Source organism: Parasteatoda tepidariorum, chromosome 2 (assembly GCF_043381705.1).
Source record: "Parasteatoda tepidariorum isolate YZ-2023 chromosome 2, CAS_Ptep_4.0, whole genome shotgun sequence".
In the NCBI taxonomy this organism is placed as follows: domain Eukaryota; kingdom Metazoa; phylum Arthropoda; class Arachnida; order Araneae; family Theridiidae; genus Parasteatoda; species Parasteatoda tepidariorum.
This window is the reverse complement of record NC_092205.1, coordinates 32,976,597-32,985,782: the sequence shown is the minus strand read 5'-3', so window position 1 is coordinate 32,985,782 and position 9,186 is coordinate 32,976,597. Positions and strand designations below refer to the sequence as shown.

At 25.5% G+C, this 9,186-nt stretch overlaps 1 long non-coding RNA gene across 1 annotated transcript; it reads left to right on the top strand.

Annotated features, from left to right (window-relative positions):
• Positions 1-395: 395 nt before the first annotated feature.
• Positions 396-8,026, top strand: LOC107436932 (uncharacterized). Its single transcript, XR_001583178.3, has 2 exons — positions 396-868; positions 7,648-8,026. It is a non-coding gene; the product is annotated as an uncharacterized lncRNA (long non-coding RNA).
• The last annotated feature ends 1,160 nt before the right edge of the window (positions 8,027-9,186 follow it).

The following is a 9,186-nucleotide window of genomic DNA, read 5'->3' as shown; positions in this document are numbered from 1 at the left end:
ATTGAAACTTTTTTTTAAAATAATCTAGTTTAAAAGCATATTGTATACTTAAGTTTTGAATTTTGAAGCTTATAAAACAAGTTTCTGAACAAAACAGTAGAAAGATAAATTTCTTTTGCAAATAATTTTTTATTTATTTATTTTTTTTTGCCTAAGTTTTTTTAATGGATCATTTATTTTCAATAAATTAGCATACTAATTCCGTTAATACATTATAGACTTTTTTTTATTGAAAAAAATTCAATTGAAATAAATGGTACACATTATATTAAATAATGTATAGATTTTAAAATTTGCTAATGAAAATTCACTTTTATTCAAATCACTAAAAATATTATACATATTATACATATTTTCGCGCAATGCATATCGCGTGAAAATATGTGTAAAGCATTTCCTAATAAGAATGACAGTTTTGCATGACGTAATTTGCATCAATCTTTCTTAAAATTACGAGCTGTCTTCTTATCGCAAACCTAACAAACTAATCCGGAACCTAAAATCACGATACTTATTCAAATTACCCTTTAAACCACTCTTTTAGTCCCCCAAAGCGTAAACAAAACTTCTCCGAGTGACATCCTACTATTTCCTTCTCCTTAAAGCAATTAATTTCTGGGGATTTTTTTGTTCCTCTAAGTGTGTGAAAATAAGTGTTTCATTCAGATTTGAAAGGGGGAAAAAAAAGCGTGAATTTCTAAATCAAGACTTGAACTTCCTCCGGAGTGGTGTAAGTAAGGGAAGGGATACCAAGGTGAGTGATCTGGACGTACTGATCCAAATCGGTTGGTGAAATTGGTATAAAAGCAAAAATCTGATCCACTCCTCCCATATTATCATCATCCATCAGCATTCAAGCATTGCATTGGTAAAAGCAATACTTTCTTCTTATTTTCACTCATAAATACAAAGTAAAACTTATTTAACAATTAGTTTCATTAAATCGAGATTGAATTGTAATATTGAAGTTTAAAAGTTCAATTGTTTTTGCCGATTAATTTAGAACTCTACATTAGAGCAATATTAATTTGTAGTGCATATTGTGATTTGAGTTATATAGTGAACGTGTTTTTGAATGTATAATTTTTAATTTTTAACTATTTTAATTAACTATCGGTGAAAAAGTATAAAGTGTTATACCCTAATAATTAATTATTGCACATCATCATCTAACAGCATTCAAGCATTGCATAGATAAAAGCAATACTTTCTTCTTATTTTCACTCATAAATACAAAGTAAAACTTATTTAACAATTAGTTTCATTAAATGGAGATTGAATTGTAATATTGAAATTTAAAAGTTTAATTGTTTTTGCTGATTAATTTTGAAGAATTTAGAACTCAACATTAGAGCAATATTAATTTGCAGTGCATATTGTGATTTGAGTTTTATAGTCAACGCATTTTTGAATGTTTAATTTTTGTCTATTTTAATTAATTATCTGCAAAGAAATATAAAGTGTTATGCCCTAATAAATAATAATTGCACATCATCATCTATCAGCTTTCAAACATTGTATAGGTAAAAGCAATACTTTCTTCCTATTTTCACTCAGAAATACGAAGTAAAACTTATTTAACAATTATTTTCATTAAATTGAGATTGAACTGTAATATTGAAGTTTAAAAGTTCAATTGTTTTTGCTGATAAATTTTGAAGAATTTAGAATTCAAACATTAGAGCAACATTCAATCTATAACAAAATTCTTTGAAAGTTAAGAATGTTTTTTAGCTAATTTAGTTTGAAATGTTCAGAGTTAATTTGTAGTGCATATTGTTTTTGCGTAGTGTATCTTGCATATAATCTTTTGCGTAGAGTTGATTGTTAGTGCATATTGTTTCGATATCATCCATCAGCATTTAAACATTGCATAGGTAAAGGCAATACTTTCTTCTTATTTTTACACCGAAACACAAAGTAAAACTTAACGAATAATTAAGCAATTCGTTTCATTAAATTTAGATTGAAATGTAATATTGAAGTTTAAAAGTTCAATCTGTTTTGCTGATTAATTTTGAAGAACTAAGAATTCAACATTAGAGCAACATTCAATCCATAATACATTTGTTTGGAAGTTAAAAGTGTTTTTTAGCTGATTTATTTTGAGATGTTTAGAGTTAATTTGTAGTGCATATTGTGTTTTGAGTTTTATAGTGAACTCATTTTTGAATGTATAATTTTTCATTTTTATCTATTTTAAATAACTATCTCTAAAAAATACAAAGTTTTACACCCTTGTAAATAATAATTGTCTCTCATCATCTATTAGCATCCAGGCATTGCTTGTTTAAAAGAAATACTTTCTTATTTTTACTTAAAGACACGAAGTAAAATTTATAGAATTATTAATTCATTAAATGAAGATTGAATAGTTATATTGAAGTTGATATAAACATATATGTCTGTTTTTTGCTGATAAATTTTGATGGATATAGAATTAGTTTAAAGCAATATTAAATTTATAACATACTTTTTTGGAAGTTAAGAATGAGTTTTTGCTGATTTATTTTGAGATGTTTAGAGTTTACTTGTAGTGTATATTGTGTAAAGAATTTCACTTGGAACGCTTTTTTAAATTTATAATTGATCATTTTTGTATGCTTTAAATAATTATATGTAAACAATACAAATTTTCATCCCCAATAAATAATAATGGATAACAAAATGTGAAGTAAAAAAATTTAGAAGGCTACAATAAATTTTTTTGGCTAAAATCTTAAAAGAATTTCTATTGAGTCGTGATAACTAAACTAATCTTTATATTTTTAAAAATTATCAGAATTTTTTAAATTTTTTGATTCAAGTTTAGAGAGTTACAAACACAAATGCAATTATTGAATTTTTTTTAACACTTTCAAATTTTTATTAAGTTGTGGAAATTAAAATAATTTATATACTATTTTTTTCTTCTATATATTAATTTTCGCATAATGTTTAATCTATTTATTATTTCGATCTCTTTGAAGGTTTGGTACAAAGTTTTAATAGCATTTCTATTTTGTATTTGAAATTTTTTTGAAAGCATAGTTGCTTTATTTTTATTTGCATTAAATCTATTGGAACTCTAGAAAAAGTTTTAATGAAAAAAAATCACTATTATTACAATAATTATTGTTGAACTTATTGATTATAAATAATTTACTAAGCAACTTAGACTAAAAAATTCGAATTTTTTAATTTATTGTAACATTTAAGCTGATTTATTTTTTAAGTGTTTGATTTTTCTGCTGATTTACTTTAAGGCTTTAAAAGTTAGTTCGAAATATTTACTGCTTTGAGATTAAAACTGAATTCTTTTTTTAAATATATTATTAATTAATTTACTTCAAATAATTTTTTTAAATACCACAAAATTTGTCATTATATTAATTAATAATTTTTTATTCGAAAGGGAAAAAATATCCCTAATAAACAATTTATTTGGTCAATTAAATTTGTTTAAAAGGTTTTGTTATTTGTTTTTATTAACTTAGGAAAATTAAACTTAACTATATTTACTTTAAAAATAAAATTACGATTCGATAATTTGTTTGTTTTGCAGCCTCAAGATTTAGTATAGGTTTTACAAAAAACGTTTTGTGATTAAATTATTGCTTTATTTTTGTCAAAATAATATTTTTTTAAATTTATTGATTATTTAAGTGTTGAAACAATTCAGACGTAAAAAAAAATATTTTTATTTAATTATATATTGTAAAAAATTAAAAATTTCTGAAAATTATGTATTGTAACGTATCAGCTTGTATATATTTATAGAGTTCAGATGATTTTTTATCTGATTTATATTGAAATATTTAGTGTTAATTTGTAGTTTTTTTTGCTTAAAGTTTTAAACTGAAAATTTTTTTAAAAAAATAAATGATAACATTTCATTTATATTAATTAATTTTTGGCAAATTTTACCTTAGTTATATACGTTGTTAAGTAAAAATTACTTACAGAACCCACAATGAAATGTAAAATTAGCTGGGAACAATTAATTTATCAAATTGAAACTTTTAAAATTTTAAGTAAGTTGTGGCATTTTAATTAAACTGTGTTTTTAAAATGTTCTCGATTTCTTAGTTGGTTTATTTATAAAATCTTATAGTGAGCAATAACATTGTGAAGAAATGTTTTTGAATTATATTATTTTTTTATTTTTTTGTTTTAAAAAATTTTATTTAAATGCTTCAAAGTTTTTCATGGTAAAATAGTTGAATAATTGTAAAATAGTTTTCTTAAAAGTCACAAACTTATTGATAATAATGGCTTACAATGCACAAAGTGCAGCCATTAAATTAGCTGAAATTACTACAATAAATCTTTTAAAAGTTTTTAATAAAGTTGTAGCAATTAAACAAAACTGTAGTTATTTTAAAACTTTGTTTGCATGAATTGATTTTAGTTTCTTTTAAAAACTTCATTTGCATCAAAAAAAGAAAATCAAGCAAGTTACTAATTACTAAAATGTTAAGTTTTCAATTTTGTTCAATTTCTTATACGAAATTTTTTTTTTTTAAAATTCTTGATGAATAACTGCACTCTAAAAATTCTTAACATTGAGTTGCCACCTTATTTCTTGCAGAGGTAAAATAAATACATTTTTTAGAAGAGAACTGCAGTTATCATACGAAACATGAAATTGATGAAATAACAATTGTTAGAAAGAATTTGTGATGAATGAGTATTGTGAAGTGTGATGCTTTTGCTTTTTAAGCGAAATATTTTCACAATAATGTCATTAAATTGGTCCTAATGAACATTAAATTATGTGTTTTAAGTAAACAAACAAACAAACAATAAATAAATAATACTTTAGATGTAAAAAAAGTAAATAAACAATCTGTCTATATGTACTGTAAAAAATTTAGTTTAACTCGACATCAAAAATGGTTTCAATTATACACCAAAATTTCTTGCAACGTATGATGGTTAAAGAATATCTGGCTGTAAAATAAATTGTTTGTAATTAATTTAGTAATTTGTTATGATCATTGCTAAATGTAAAGCTTAGCCAAATATATAATTTAAGAGAGGGGTAAAACTTTTCCTATAAAAAGGCAGAGAGCAATGAATTCCCCAAGATCACTTGCTGTCAGTAAAACTAATTTAGAGAAATAAAGAGGTCTTTCCATGTATATTAGAGATATTAAGCAAGTACAAGATTTAATATAGTACATTCGAATATTGTAAATTAATTGTTTTATTTTCTTTCTTAAAAAAAGTAAATGAAGTATTTTTAAAACCTTTTTTTAGTCTATAAATTTTTAAAAAACAATTAAATATAAAATTTAAAAAGGAAAAATGTGCAAGTGTATTGAAAAAAATCATTTATAAATAGCATCCGAATTACGTAAGAAGTTATTTTGATCTAGGAAGACTATTAGGTTTATTTTCTAATTGTAAACTAACCCGAATCCCCTGTTTTGGGTGTTAAACTTAACATTTGCTTACTTAGCTGCTTAAAATCTATTATATTTAGAAACGTGAAATTATAAAGGTGTGATAAAAAGTGTACTAGGTGTTCCATAGAATGAAAAAAAATTCTGATTCAGTTCAAAAATTATTAACTGTAAAACTCGCGGTCGAAAAATACGCGTTCGCGATCTACTGTCCGGCGAAATGCAACTACAGAGAGGAAATACAGAATGGATTTTGTATTACAATTTCAACAAAAGTGTTTTTATTTACATTTATTTTTCTCAGAAATTTTTAATTATTCGGTAATTATTTCAAATTTAATTGCTTTTTCGTGATTTTTTTCAACATTTTTGCTTTACATCTTGATTATTTGAAAGTCAAAGTGAATATTCATTTTTGTAGAAAATTTCATTTTTCTTCCCGGGATCTTTATTCTGTTATTTTTTAATTAAGGGCTCAAGCAGATGTAAATCAAAAGTAAAAGTAGCAAAAGAAATAGAAAGAGAGAGGGTGTGTATGTGAGAGAGAGAGAAATTTAACGAGCTACCAGATATAAACCTTAACATTTACAGTGAATTATAAATTTTTTTTTTTAAAAAAAGCTTAATAATAAGCAATAAGAACAATTCCCTATTTGAATTGTTATAAATTTCGTCAACGAGTAAATTTTACTTCTCATATATTTCTTCTTATTCATGGCTAGAAATTTCTCGGTAAAAATGGTTATATAGGAATTTGTAACAATCGCAAAATAACAATTTATTTAATTGTTATTTTGCCATATTCAAATAATCATAAAAGAGATGATACTCAATCTGTTGAGTGGGAGAAAAATAATTCATTGATTGTATTTTGCCTAATACGGTTAAACAACCAAAATTCGTTCCTCGAAAACTTGACCCACCTTATGAACCCATTTAATTCCGTACATCGGGTACTTACTGCAGCTGAGCGGTGGAATCTGACAATCTCATAACCGGTTGAACAGGGGTTCAAATCTCAACGTTGATACTAAAATAGTTCTTCCATTTCTTCAATACTTGAGAAGTTTTTAACGTACCCCACTCTTCAACCGGTGGCCCTATCAGATATGAACTATCATTCACGTATAAATGACGCAACACCCACAGAGCTCCTATGTCCGTTTAAGTTTTCTTTTTACAGTTCAGAAACTATGCTAGTTATGAATAATTACACAATCGTATTGTTTTGTATTCACGGTTTTTTAACCGTACCATTTGTAAACGACTTCAAAACCGCAAAGGTAAGAAAAATTTCTTAACCATAAGTTTTATGGTTAATCGGATGGGCAGACTGCTACTGGTTATTTTACCTTATTTCAGAATGAAAATTCTAACAGTGTTGAGTCACCCATTCTGTTGACCCATTCACTAGTGTTGAGTCGCCATTTTCCTTAAAAGCTACTGATTTTACCAGAACCAATCAACTACGACATAATGATTTCGTTACTTGAATTAAAATTTTTTTTTCGAATAATGTGGTATTTTTAAACATTTCTTAAAGAATAATGCGCTTCTTTTACAACATTTGAGAGTTATCAAACTCTAGCCAAGACTTTTTCTGCTGATAATGATAAAATGGCGCAAAATTTCAATAAGAAGAAAGGCTAATTTTTTTATGAGAATAATTTGTGATGTAACTTTTTAATGCTGGAAAAAATTTATCCATTTCAGCATGGTTTGGAATTATGAAAAGCTTGAAAAAATTGTTATTCAATGAGTTCAATGACTTTCTATTAAAACTTTGATAAATTGGGGATTTTTTTTTAAATATCAGTTTAACAATTTTTAATTATTTTCTCGTTTTGAAGACTTATCAATTCCTTCCGGCTAAATAGTGTATAAAGTATAAAAAAGTATTGCTTTACTTCAAGCGTAAGCTTGTCAAGTCATATTAGTTAAAATTTTTCCTGTTTTTTTTCTTCAAAAAAACTTTGATAAACTGCCTGAACACTTTTACGCTTGCTTATTTTTACTTTTCTCATTATTACTTACATTTATTAGTTGAAGTAATAGGTTCTAAGTAAGTAAAGCTTTACTTTAAACTTTAGGCACTCAAATAGTGTTTTCTTTTCTTACTTTACAGAGCTAAAAAAGCTACGTTTCCTTATTTTTACCGATCTTATTACTATTTGGATTAATTTATTGGAGTAATAGTTTCGAAGTGAGTAATTTAATAAAACTAAATTATTTGTTTTACATGATGTTGACTTTTTCACAGCTTCTTACAGCCACAAAAGAAAAAAAATGGTTTCAGCACAGAAATTGACATGCCTTTTGGTAGTTCTGGTCATTTTGGGCACCCTTTTCACTGTGCCACCTACAGAGGCTCACAAACATCATCATGAAAACAACATTGTGGAAATGCTGGCAGCCGGTATTGTCGCCAAGATGTTGTCAGAACATCATAAACACCATGGTTGTCATCATCATCATGGATAATGAAATCATCGTATCATCTGAATGTAATGAGGGATCATCATTGTATAATTATTTCACCTGCTGCAGTATCATTCATCTGTAAAATGCATGCATTATTAATGGATTGTGGAATGTAAATTATTTTTTTTAAAATAAAGCTTTATTTTAAATTTTTTAAATGTTCTTTTTTATTTAAAAGTAAGAATAAGAAATGGATAGCTCAAATTTTTTTTAAATTTCTTTTTTTTTAAAACTCGTGTAGCAGTCAAATAATGCAACTTTTTTTCATCACATTAGTTTTAAATAATTGTGAAGTAGAAAAATGGGTAATGAACTAAATTTTCTGCATATTTTACCAATTTATAAAATATTGATCAATTAATAAATTATTAACCAATCAATAAATTGCGAAAATGGAGCTATATTTCCATTGAACACAAGACCTTATGTTACTCGGAAAATTACTATTATTAACTTTTTTACAAAACTTTAATAAAATTTTTTTCTCTGTACCCTCAAAAAATTGAATGTAAATAAACTAATATGCAAATTTTTTTGAAATAATTATCAATATTTTTAGCATCAAAAATATTTTTTTTAAAATTTTTTTTTCACTATATCTATTGAGAAACACGCTTTAATTTTTAGTATTTTTGATTGACTTATTATACTTTCAGAACAATGACATCGTTAGCTGTTATGCCCTGGACTTCGCACAAAGTACCCCACTGAAAGTAACTTAAGAGTTTCTTCATAAATCTTCAGATGTTTTGAAGATTTTATTTTAAAAAAAAATAACTGCAAGTTGTGATTTCATAATCGCTTCGAAGACGTAACTTTTCTTTTAAATATCTGCAGTGATCATGCCTGAAAATGTGATTTAAATCAAATTTAATTGGATTCCTGTATGCAACTTCTAGCGCATGAGTGATTTTCTGAATCGACAAAAGACACGATTTACCTACAGTGACGTCGCTGGCAGATATTCAATTGTACATGATCAATTTTGAAGCTTCTGAAAATATAGTAAGTTACCTTCAAAATGAATGTAATAAATTTTTTAAAAAAAAGGGAATTTAAGCAATTTTTGCGCAAATTTTTTAAGAAAGACAAGAACTTGCGGTGACAAACTTGTAATTTTAATTATGACGACAACTTTTTTTCTCATTATTGAGTAAGACTTTCTGAAAAGTTTTTCTCGTGATGCTCTGCTAAATGATTTCTTATTAGGAAACTAATTCATTGTTTGGTAAGCTTATCTAAGACTATAAATAATAAATTAAAAATAGAATGGAATTGAAACAATTTTTGAGCAAATTTTTTGAGAAATACAAGAACT